This window comes from Bos mutus, chromosome 29 (assembly GCF_027580195.1).
Source record: "Bos mutus isolate GX-2022 chromosome 29, NWIPB_WYAK_1.1, whole genome shotgun sequence".
Taxonomy (NCBI): Eukaryota; Metazoa; Chordata; class Mammalia; order Artiodactyla; family Bovidae; genus Bos; species Bos mutus.
The window spans coordinates 7,948,289-7,961,582 of NC_091645.1; positions in this window are offsets into that span (position 1 = coordinate 7,948,289).

The window sequence follows — 13,294 nt, forward strand, 5'->3', positions numbered from 1 at the left end:
AACCAGATGTTGACAAACCATCTGAATTCTATTTGAAATGGGGTGATGGCTCTAAAAATATCAGCCTGAGCCATCCACCTGTTCTGAGCAGTCTTCTCTTTACATAGGATGTGTGGTGTCTAAACCATGTTTTTAAATGAAACTTTTACAAAGTGTTTAATTACACTAGGAAAGCTAACCCCTTTCAGAAAACCCAGTGGAAATTCCTTTGGTGAAGAAAAGAATCATTCTGTAAATTGAGTCTGTCCATCTGAAAGTGCCCCTCTTTTCCCTTAATTTGATGGGTACACATCCATTTTCACATACTGGATCTGTTGTAAAGCCAGATACGTGCACCTGAACTTCATTAAGGAAAAATGTTAAACTCCATTGGAAATCAGTTTTTTTTTGAAGGAGGAAAAACATCAATTTGAAAAGTGTCAAAGGCATGGATGCAGCCTGAATCAGGTTTTTGCCCTCAGTCACACTGCCGCAAACACATTTTCAAGCATAATGGCTGAGCTGCTTTTTGAACTTTCCAGAATGATCTTCACCCCACTAATGCAAATAGCTCTAACATCTAGTTTAGAATGAGATCAAAAGGATGAAAATTAGCAAATGCAATCCGGGTGGAACAGTTGAATTTTGATTCTGCAGAGCAGACCAGAGCACTCGTCTAGCATGAGCTGGCCATCCGGCAGGCAGTCAAGGGACACTGCCATCCCCAGCCCTCCGCGCTGAGGGCCACAGCTGCAGTATGGCAGCTGGCCTTGCAAAGCCCAGCTTTAATGATGGTCTTGGCCCTTATTAAGCTCTTAAGAGTCATCCTGAAGCAAGCCAGGGGCTAACAGCAATACCAAGAGGAGATTCAGGTTGGGAGAGAATCGCTTTTACCTTAAGCGTGCATCTTTCTTCTTCTTCTTTTTTTTTAAGGTTTTCTTTTTATTTATTTATTACTTATTTAGCCACGTCAGATCCCAGCTGCAGCCTTCGAGATCTTGCACTGTGGCGTACAGGCTCTCTAGTTCCAACCATCCCTCCCTTTCCTGAGTGCTCAGTTGTGTCTGACTCTTTTCGACCCCACGGACTGTAGACCACCAGGCTCCTCTGTCCATGGGACTCTCCAGGCAAGAATACTGGAGTGGGTTGCCGTTTTCTTTAAGGGATCTTCCCGACCCAGGGATCCAACACATGTCTCCCATGTTGGCAGGTAAGTTCTTTACCACTGCACCACCTGGGAATCCCCTAGTTGCAGTACTGGGCCCAGTTGCTCTGTGGCATGTGGGGTAGTAGTTCACAGATCTGGGTCCCCTGCAGTGACAAGGTGGACTCTTAACCACTGGACCATCAGGGAAGTCCCAATTATGCAGCTTTCTAACCAGGGACTGGATGCCTGGAGGCAGCTGGAGGGGAAAGAAGATAATTTGAGATATCTATATCCCTTTCTTCTGAGTGCTCCCCACCACCACCTGCCCACCCCAGAAATAAAAGGAAAGGCCAGCGAAGGGCACTTGCACTTGGTGATCTGCACCTAGCAAAGTCCCGACACAGTATAAACTCAGTAGTGACAATCTGTTGAATAAAAGAGCGGATGAATGGGTGATCGGATGAATGAATAGTAGACTAAGAGAAGTGACTTTTCTGGGAGGGGCTACACTTCAGCTTTCCTTAGGAACCAGGATGCAGATTGTCCTTTTGGTTACTGATCTGCTGGAGACAAGGAGTTATGCAGAAAAGGAACTCATCTTGAATCTTTATAGAGTCTAGACAACTCCTTTCCAAACTTATTTGGAAATGTTTAAAACTCTTTTCCCACAGGAAAAAAAAAAAAAAAATTCTGGGAGAATTAGAAGCCAAATCTGGGAAACAAAACAAAACAGCCCAGTCCTCTGTTGAATATATGGCACTTGAAAAAAATTTAAAGTTAGGGAAATTGTCAGTGATTTAACAATAAAGACTAGAGAAATTAAGGCCTGATACCAAAATGACTTTCCTTCCCTGCACGACCTCTCTCCCTCTCTGCCATCTGTGTCTATACTTGTTAAAGGTGAGGCTTTGAAGGATGTTAGATGTTGGAGGAAAACTGAACAGCTTGGAATACTCAGGCTGATATCAGACCTCCACGAATCCACGAATGGGTGATCAAGAGATAACCAGAATGAAGCCTTCTTTTCCCATCACCAAATTTCTTTATTTTTGTAGAAGTTCAGGCTTGTAGCTTCTAGGCTGAACATCAGGAGTCAAAAAATTCTGAAGAAAGGAAAAATAGGAGGAAAAAGACAGTGAAAGAGTCCAACCCATAGTGAAAGACCTCAATTGAAAACATGGGAAAGAACATTCCAGAGCAACTCTTGGTACCCAACCAAGAGCTGGGTGTGTGTGAGAAAGAGATTGTGATTGAAATTGAAAAAGAATTTCTGAAGATCTCATCCAGTCTGCTTCAGATAGAGGAGGGACTCCCATTGTTTTGGGAATGGGTGACTCAGTGATCACATCCAAGGGGCCTCTCTGTCTTTGCTCTGAAAGCTTGTTTGCTTTCAGTTCAGTCACTCAGTCGTGTCCAGCTATTGTGACCCCATGAATCGCAGCATGCCAGGCCTCCCTGTCCATCACCAACTCCCGGAGTTCACTCAAACTCATGTCCATTGAGTTGGTGATGCCATCCAGCCATCTCATCCTCTGTTGTCCCCTTCTCCTCCTGCTCCCAATCAATCCCAGCATCAGAGTCTTTTTCAATGAGTCAACTCTTCCCATGAGGTGGCCAAAGTACTGGAGTTTCAGCTTTAGCATCATTCCTTCCAAAGAACACCCAGGGCTGATCTCCTTTAGAATGGACTGGTTGGATCTCCTTGCAGTCCAAGGGACTCTCAAGAGTCTTCTCCAATACCACAGTTCAAAAGCATCAATTCTTCAGTGCTCAGCTTTCTTCACAGTCCAACTCTCACATCCATACATGACCACTGGAAAAACTATAACCTTGACTAGACAGACTTTTGTTGGCAAAGTAATGTCTCTGCTTTTCAATATGCTTTTTAGGTTGGTCATAACTTTCCTTCCAAGGAGTAAGCGTCTTTTAATTTCATGGCTGCAGTCATCATCTGCAGTGATTTTGGAGCCCCCCAAAATAAAGTCTGCCACTGTTTCCACTGTTTCCCCATCTATTTCCCATGAAGTGATGGGACCAGAGGCCATGATCTTCGTTTTCTGAATATTGAGCTTTAAGCCACCTTTTTCACTCTCCTCTTTCACTTTCATCAAGAGGCTTTTTAGTTCCTCTTCACTTTCTGCCATAGGGTGGTGTCATCTGCATATCTGAGGTTATTGATATTTCTCCTGGCAATCTTGATTCCAGGTTGTGCTTCTTCCAGTCTAGCGTTTCTCATGATGTACTCTGCATAGAAGTTAAATAAACAGGGTGACAGTATACAGCCTTGACATACTCCTTTTCCTATTTGGAACCAGTCTGTTGTTCCATGTCCAATTCTAACTGTTGCTTCCTGACCTGCATATAGGTTTCTCAAGAGCCAGGTCAGGTGGTCTGGTATTCCCATCTCCTTCAGAATTTTCCACAGTTTATTGTGATCCATACAGTCAAAGGTTTTGGCATAGTCAATAAAGCAGAAATAGATGTTTTTCTGGAACTGTCTTGCTTTTTCCATGATCCAGCGGATGTTGGCAATTTGATCTCTGGTTCCTCTGCCTTTTCTAAAACCAGCTTGAACATCACGAAGTTCACCGTTCACATATTGCTGAAGCCTGGCTTGGAGAATTTTGAGCATTCATTTACTAGCGTGTGAGATGAGTGCAATTATGGGGTAGTTTGAGCATTCTTTGGCATTGCCTTTCTTTGGGATTGGAATGAAAACTGACCATTTCCAGTTCTGTGGCCACTGCTGAGTTTTCCAAATTTGCTGGCATATTGAGTGCAGCACTTTCACAGCATCATCTTTCAGAATTTGGAATAGCTCAACTGGAATTCCATCACCTCCACTAGCTTTGTTCGTAGTGATGTTGTCTAAGGCCCACTTGACTTCACATTCCAGGATGTCTGGCTCTAGGTGAGTGATCACACCATCGTGATTATCTTGGTCATGAAGATCTTTTTTGTACAGTTCTTCCGTGTATTCTTGCCATCTCTTCTTAATATCTTCTGCTTCTGTTAGGACCATTCTATTTCTGTCCTTTATCGAGCCCATCTTTGCATGAAATGTTCCCTTGGTATCTCTAATTTTCTTGAAGAGATCTCTAGTCTTTCCCATTCTGTTGTTTTTCTCTATTTCTTTGCATTGATCGCTGAGGAAGGCTTTCTTATCTCTTCTTCCTATTCTTTGGAACTCTGCATTCAGATACTTATATCTTTCCTTTTCTCCTTTGCTTTTTGCTTCTCTTCTTTTCACAGCTATTTGTAAGGCCTCCCCAGACAGCCATTTTGCCTTTTTGCATTTCTTTTCCATGGGGATGGTCTTGATCCCTGTTTCCTGTACAATGTCACGAACCTCAGTCCATAGTTGATCAGGCACTCTATCAGATCTAGTCCCTTAAATCTATTTCTCACTTCCACTGTATAATCATAAGGGATTTGATTTAGGTCATACCTGAATGGTCTAGTGGTTTTCCCTACCTTCTTCAATTTAACTCTGAATTTGGCAGTAAGGAGTTTGTAATCTGAGCCAGAGTCAGCTCCCGGTCTTGTTTTTGCTGACTGTATAGAGCTTCTCCATCTTTGGCTGCAAATAGTATAATCAGTCTGATTCGGTGTTGACCGCCTGGTGACGTCCATGTGTTTGCTTTAGCGGCTGCTAAACTGAAGGCCTGGACCTGGCATCCATGGACTTCTCTCCCATTGAGTCATCGGGCCCCTCATCAGGTGTTGGGAGCTTATGAGCTCTGCTTTTCACATCCAGCAAGCCAGTTGGTGACTGAGTTGGCCTTCTCCATTTCATGACCCCAGGACCCATGCCACTGTCTGTTGTCCCCAACGAGCAGTGCTTCCCTTCTCCTGTCCTTGTCATCCTCAAAGATGCACGTGCGGGCTCTTTCCGTTTTAACAGTTTTAGTGCTAAGCAATCCTGCGGTGTTTCTCGGTGTTCAGGAGATCTGCATAAGAATGATCAGGATTGTAAGTTTAAAACTCCCCAAAACTGTTCCACTAATATTCTGTTTCTTGACCTCAGTGCAGGGTGCATAGATACATTCAGTTTGTGAAAATTCAGCAAGCTGTTCACTTATGTACACTTTTCTGGTTGTCTATTATATTTCAGTAAAAATGTTTTTAAGAACCACCTGAACCAAATGAATCAGAATCGCAGATTTGGGGCCTGAGAATATTCTCAAGAATATTCTCAAAATTCTCAAGTAGCTCGTTTTAGGGCCTTTACACTAAGCAGGAATAAAAGATTCAAAACCACTGTGCCAGTGCTTGCAGTGGTATTTGTGGGCCTATTTCATTACTCATTTCATAAGTGTGTTTTTTTAGCCCCCAGGATCACAATTTTGTTTAGTGATGGGCAGTTTAGTCCAGTGGTTAAGACTCTGCACCCTGACCAATCCCTGGTCAGGGAACTAAGATCCCACAGGGTGCATGGCCAAAATATAAATAAAAAAAATTAAAATAGAACTTCCCTGGTGATCTAGTAGTTAAAACTCTGCGCTCCCAATTCAGGGGGCATGCGTTCGATCACTTATCAGGGAAGATCTTGTATGTTGTATGGCCAGTTAATTAATTAAAAAATAAAAAACCAGTAGTTCAGTGATGGACCAGGTTTGTGTCCCCCCTGCTACTGAGGGATCACTGATCTCATCTAGACATCATCCTTGGCCTTGATAATGAGCCCAGAGTTGGGATGCAGGCTGCTTAGTGCTACAAGAGTAGAAAGCATGGGGTGCCTGGGAGTCCTCAGGGAGCCACCTACCATAACCTCCTAGTTGGCAGTTGTACCCAGACTTCTGGCTTCTGCTTCCAATCCTAGGTGGATGCTCCCTGACGTACTCCCCTCCCATAGGGCCCTGTGCTTCCCCTGTGCTGGGGGATGGCCCCACCTCCTGGCACTACAGGCCAGGCAGGGAGGAACAGTAAATGCTAGGAGAGGCCTTGTGTATGGAGTATAGAGCCAGAGTCCCTTGGTTCAAATCCCAGCCCAGATGTTTACTGGCTGTGGGACCGATTACTGTAGAGCCTCATTAATACTGTCACTTATTTCTAGGTGTGGTTACAGAAGATATTGTAGAGAGTAAGTAAATTCATATCTTCATTGTACTTAGATCAGTGCCTGGTATATAGTTAATGCTGAATGTCGTTCAGTCTCTAAGTCATGTCTGACTCTTTGTGACCCCTTGGACTGCAGCACGCCGGGCTTCCCTGTCCTTCACTATTGCCCAGAGTTTGCTCAAATTCATGTCCATTGAGTGGGTGATGCCATCCAACCATCTCATCCTCTGTTGTCCCCTTCTCCTCCTGCCCTCAGTCTTTCTCAGCATCAGGGTCTTTTCCGGTGAGTCAGCTCTTCGCATCAAGTGGCCAAAGTATTTAATTCAGTGTAAGTGTTGACTCTTAGGTTGTCATTGTTATTGTTGTTGTTATTTACTCTACCCTTGGATTTCAAGTAGATAAATTACATTGCTGAGAACTTCCAGACAGGCTGCCTTCTGGAGTGATCCCCTTGAGGCAGTCCCTCCCAGCCTGGAAAGCAACTAAGCCAAATAGAAAAATACTGAATTCAAGCAAAACAAAAGCACAGTGATGATTCAGCATGAGGAGGAAGGGGAAAATACTGGTCACAGCCATGAGAGCTCCCTTCCCACAGGCTGTATCACCATGCTGGGCTAGGAGCAGCTTTTTCATGCCCATCTATGCAACTGTTAATGTGACTCAGGAAGATATTCATCACAACAAGGCATTGGAATCACGCGGTGTGTTTGCTCCCAGACCTTCAGTGGATTCCCGTGAGGACTGTTTTCCCCCTCACACCTGGAGGAAGTTCCTAGAGTACCTTTTGATATCGCCCATATTTCATTGATGGGGAAACTAAGATGTATCCAGAGTCATTAAGCCGTTGGCTCCAGGTCACACAGGTAGTGAGAAGTGAAGCCAGGCTTTTCATTTTTGGCTCCTAACTCCAAGGCAGGTGTGCCCCATGAGAAAACCAGACAAGTGATCTAATCCCCAGTAATGTATGAATCCAGGCATGAGGAAGTTCAGGTTATGGCAGAGCTAAGGACCCAGAAGCAACATGGCAATATAACTCAGCAATTAGGAATATCAGCCTGGGAACTGGACAAGTCTGGGCTTGAATCCTGGCTCTATCAGTTTTACAGACTGAACGTTTGTACTCCCCCCAACCCAGGTTCATATGTGGAAGCCCTGAACTGCAATATGGCTTTATTTGGAGATGGGGTCTCTAAGGAAGTAATTAAGGTTAAATGAGATCATAAAGATGGGGCTCTGATCTCATGGGATTAGTATCTTTGGAGGATGAGACACCAGAAAGCTCAATCTCTCTGTCCATGTGCAGTGACCTGGAGAAAGGCCATGTGGCGTGGTAATAAGAAGGCAGCTGCTCCCCCAGCCCAGAAGAGAAGCCTCACCAGAAACCAAATCAGCTAACCTTGACATTGGACTTCTGGCCCACAGAACTGTGAGAAAATGAATTCAAGTTGACTGTCAAGCCACCCAGTCTACGGTCTTTTGTTATGCCTGCCCAGGCTGACTAATATAGCTGGCACTATCTCTGTGTGTGCTCAGTCGTGTCCAACTCTTTGTGACTCCATGGACTGTAGCCTGCCAGGCTTCTCTGTTCATGGAATTTTCTAGGCAAGAATGGCCACTGGAGTGGGTTGCCATTTCCTGCTCCAGGGGATCTTCCTGGCCCAGAGATCGAACCCGAGTCTCTTGCGTCTCCTGCATTGGAGGTGGATTCTTTACCACTAGTGCCACCTGGGAAGCTCCGATTAAGCTGGTAGTAGTTAGGTAACTGAGCACATAACTCTCCTGAGCTTCCTTTTTCTTATCTGCCACGTGAACATAATAGTTACCATGCCTCATTAGATTTTTATGGTCATTAAATGAGATACTGTAACATATTTTAAGAATATAGCCAAAGGACCCGCACATAAAAGTTTTTAAAAAACTCCTTCACACTGTCTACTTAATACATGCTGATTGAGTACCTGCTTTCTGCTAGGCATTGTTCCAGGTGCTGGAAATCCAGAAATGACCAAAAGAAATAAAGTCCCTGCACTCCTGAAGCTCACACTCTAATTGGGGAAACAGATGACAAATGAGGAAACAAATAATTAAGATAGTGGTGGGTTGTAATAAATGTCATGTAGGAAATAAGTGATAAGAATGTAAGCTGAAGAAGCCACCGACCGTACAGTTCTCAGGGAAGGTCTTTCTGAGTAGGATTTTTGAGACTGAAAGAGTGAGAATGTGGTAATCAGCCGAGGAGCTGGTGGACAAGCACTGCAAGCAAAGGAAACAAGTGCAAAAGCCAGGAAGTGGAAAGGGCAGAGTGCTCCCAAGAAAGGAAGGCAAATAAATAGGCTGTGCTGTGTAATAAAGTGCCCTGAGACTGGGGACACAGTCAGAAGCTAGAGTTTGCAGCACTTCATGGGCTTTTTCTGTGAGCAATGAACAGCTATTAGCTGATTCAACTGAGGGAGTGACATGTTCTGATACAGGTTTTTGGAGACATCACTCTGGCTGGTGTGTAGAGAATGGATTGTAAGAGTTATCAGCAGAAGCAGTGAAACTTGTTAGGGGACTGTTACACCAGTTCAGCGGAGGGATAATAGTGAGTTAGATTGGAGGTGGGGAGGAGGGTTTGGATGCTAGGTTATGACGGAAGAATTGGCAAGCGTTTGTGACAGATTTGAAGTAGGAGAGGGGAACGGGAGGAGCCAAGGATGACTGGTAGGTTTTTGCTTATTGTTAATGGATGGATGGGTGGGGGAAGACTGGGGAGAGAATAGGTTTGGAGTCTCAGCAATAGCCAGCGGTTGGCAGATCACACTTTGAGAACTGCTGATGTGGAGGCTGTTGGGGATGGCAGGAGTGTAGTCCTTCAAAGGGCCAGAGGGAATGAGGTGGAGCACACAGGTAAAGGGGTCGAACAAGGACAGGAAAGTGACAGTTCTTTCATTTTCATAGTTGCGGAGGAGAGAAGATTTGGTACGCATTTTTTAAGTTGTTTTTTTTAATTGAAGTATAGTTGATTTAAGGCCAATTTTACATTCGTTTCTATATTAGTTTCCAATATGGTTTCTCCCAGGATACTGAATATAGTTCCCTGTGCTATACAGTAGGATGTTTAGGATTTATCCATTCTGCATGTAATAGTTCGTATCTTCTAACCCCAAACTCCCGGTCCATGCTGCCCCCACCTCCTTCCCCCTTGGCAACCACAGCTCTACGTCTGTGAGTCTGTTTCTCTACGTAGACAGGTCCTTTTGTGCCCTATTTTAGATTCCACGTGTAAGTGGTGCGTGCGTGCTTAGTCGCTTCAGTCGTGTCCGACTCTCTTCGACCCCATGGACCACGGTCTGCCAGGCTCCTCTGTCCATGGCATTCTCCAGGCAAGAATACTGGAATGGATTGCCATTTCCTTCTATCATATAGTATTTGTTCCTCTCTTTCCCACTTATTGGGTTGGCCAAAAAGTTTGTGTTTTCTGTAACATTTTATGGAAAAACTTGAATGAACTTTCTGGTTAACCCAATTCTTTACTTAATAGGATAATCCCTAGTTGCATCTGTGTTGCTGCAAATGTCGTTATTTCATTCTTTTTTATGGCCGAGTACTATTCCGCTGTATATATGTACCACATCTTCCGGAGAAGGCAATGGCACCCTACTCCAGTACTCTTGCTGGGAAAATCCCATGGGCGGAGGAGCCTGGTAGGCTGCAGACCATGGGGTCGAGAAGAGTCGGACACGGCTGAGCGACTTCACTTTCACTTTTCACTTTCATGCATTGGAGAAGGAAATGGCAACCCACTCCAGTGTTCCTGCCTGGAGACGGGGAAGCCTGGTGGGCTGCCATCTATGGGGTCGCACAGAGTCGGACACGACTGAAGTGACTTAGCAGACTTAGCAGACCACATCTTCTTTATCTGTTCCTCTATTGATGGACATTTAGGTTCTTTCCATGTCTTGGCTATTGTAAATGTTGCTGCTATGGACATAGGGGTACATATATCATTTTGAATGAAAGTTTTGTCCAGATATATACCCAGGAGTGGGATTTGCTGGATCATTGGTAATTCTATTTTTAGTTTTCTGCAGAACCTCCATACTGTTTTCCATAGTGACTACACCAATTTATATTTCCACCAACAGTGTAGTAGGGTTCCCTTTTCTCCACACCCTCTTTAGCATTTATTATTTGTAGACTTGTTAATGATGGTCATTCTGACCAGAGTGAGGTGGTATCTCATTGTAGTTTTGATTCATATTTCTCTTAATAATTAGCTAGGTTGAACATTTTTTCATGTGCCTATTGGCCAACCAATTTCTTCTTTGGAGAAATGTCTATTTAGGTGTTGTACTCATTGTTTTGATTGGGTTGTTTTTTTTGTTGTTGTTGTTGAACTATAAGTTATTTGTATATTGAAAGTTACATCCTTGTCAGTTACATCATTTGCAAATATTTTCTTCCATTCCATAGATGGTCTTTTTTTTTTTTAATGGTTTCAGTATACATTTTATTGAAAGTGATTTGAGGCATTACTTCTCTAATAACATGTATTTTCTCAGTGAAGCATAAATCAAGGTCTTCAATTGAGAGGGGAAAGTGATAAAAGTGGATATGGGAAATTTAAACAGAAAAAGGTATGAGCTAGTTGGCTTGGAGAGTGGGAAATGGATTTGCTGGAGAAGCCCAGCTCATTTGAGATTTGTTAGCATGAATTTAAAGACTGTTTAAGCTGATTGACTTCGCTTTGTTCTTTTTTCCCCCAGGAATATTCAACTGCTTGGGTGTGGGCCCAAAAAAGGCAGAGAAGTTGGTTCACTGACTGCTGAGGTTTTTTTAGGTGAGTGTGAGAGGGAGGAGGAGCAGAGTTGAGCAAAGGAGTTGGGGCTGACAGTTGCCAGGGAGTGGCTGTTTGAACTGGGTAAGAAGGTGATGGAGAGAAGGATAGTGGAGAGAAAGTGATGGAGTCAGTAGGCTACAAGTTTTGATAAGGTGGTTGTCAGGGAGTGGGCTGTTTGGAATCAGGGAGGAGCTGCCATCACGGCAAGGTCTAGGGCGTGACTGGGGGAGTGGATGTTTGTGGTTGAGAAGGTGGACAAAAACAAGAAACACAGAGGCCAGGGAGCTGGACAGTCCATTTATAGGCCTGTTGAAGACATCCAGAAGACAGCAGAAGCAGAGCAGGACCTGGAGCCCATAGCCAAAACCTTCAGCTAGAGGCGGGGCCGACAGCTGACAACCACAAGTCCTGTGAGCTTAAGGCAGGAGCCGCAGTTTTTGAGAGAGGAAGTGAGAGAAATGGTCTAAAATGTGGCATGAGCAAAGATGAGGCTCTCCCCACCTTCGAGCCTTGAGGTACACTCGGTGGGAGAGACAACAGGGCCTTGAGAGACTGTAGGGGAAGAAGTGTCTCAGGGAAAAGCCAGGTTTTAACAAAGCCAGGAGAAGAGGGGACCGTCAGAGCGGGGAGGACATGGGGGAGTTTGTTGGCCACAGATCTCTTCACAGAGAGCTCTAGAAAAGTGAGAGATGAAGGATTGGGTTACATGATGAAAAATATGTAGCTTGAGTCTTAAACTTTTGTGAGCACTTGAGGTGACCCAAAGACCCTTCTGCCTGTGAACCTCGATGGGGCAGCAAGAGAGAGGGTCACGGAGCACCCTCTTTCAGGTCAGCCTGGTATTATTAGGTACAGTTATCATCACCCAGCTCATCTCCCTGCCTCTGGGCATAGCTAAATATAGACTGTCCTACTTTTTGAAGTTCCCCAAGAGAAAGTAATTTTATAATCGCTCAGTAAATTGTGCCATGGTTTAACAATCAGCAACAAGTACACTGCCTGACACATAGTAGGTGCCCGGTAAATATTGTTTGAATTAACTGAATGAAGTCACAGTATCAAGATTTTCCTTTTATGTCCTTTAAATTAATTCACACTGTAGTGCTTTCCCATTGTACTACTTTGACAAAATGGATCCACAGTTAATGTTCCCATTTTATAATTTCCATTGTCACAGATAAGCTGTTCTCTAAGAGTCAGACACGACTGAGCGACTTCACTTTCACTCTTCACTTTCATGCATTGGAGGAGGAAATGCCAACCCACTCCAGTGTTCTTGCCTGGAGAATCCCAAGGACAGGGGAGCCTGGTGGGCTGCCGTCTATGGGGTCGCACAGAGTCGGACACGACTGAAGCGACTTAGCAGCAGCAGCAGCATGATCTTTTATTTAGATGCTGATTGTATTATTTAGGGGTGTCATATCTGTATCCTTGATCTCCTCAGCTAGGTTTAAATCCGCTCAGTATATGTGGACCAGTTTGCTAATTCTCTTCTCCATAGTATCTACTCCAGTGGAGGCAGAGAGTCAATATTTGGTAGGTGCTTTTTGAGAAAATGATACATTCTGTAATTAATTCTTGAAATAATAAATCCTCATTTGAAAATTTGCTCATCTTCTTAGATAGCCACTGTTCCCATGACCTAGCACTTAATGTAGCGTTCAGACTGCCTGGGTACAAATTGTAGCTGTGTCTCTTACTAGGTGTGTGACCCTGGGCAAAACGCTTAATATTTCTGTACCTCAGTGTCCTTGTCTGTAAAACAAAGACTGTTAAATTATCGCATATTTGTTTTGATGAATAAATTAGTATGTGTAAAATGCTTAGAGCGATGCTTGGTACTTAGTAAGCACTTAGAAAATGTTGTTGTTATTATTACTAGGCATATAGTCCACACATATGGAGTTCTTTCTTTTCAAAATATGTGTTTATTTGACCGTGTTGGGTCTTAGTTGAGGTGCACACGATCTTACATCTTCATTGGGGCATGCAGGATCTTTTAATTGGGGCATGTGGGATCTAGTTCCCTCACCAGCGATCAAATCCCAGGCATTGGGAATGTGGAGTCCTAGCCACTGAACCACCAGGGAAGTCTACATGGAATACTCTAATAAATGATAAATAATTCAATGCGGATCACTAAAAAACATCAGTTGGTCTGTTCAATAGACTCTATTGTGACTAAACCGTTAGGCACACCCTCTACAAATAAGGTGGGTTTGTCAGTGGCTCAGATGGTAAAGAATCTGCCTGTAGTGCAGGAGACCCGGGTTTGATCCCTGGGT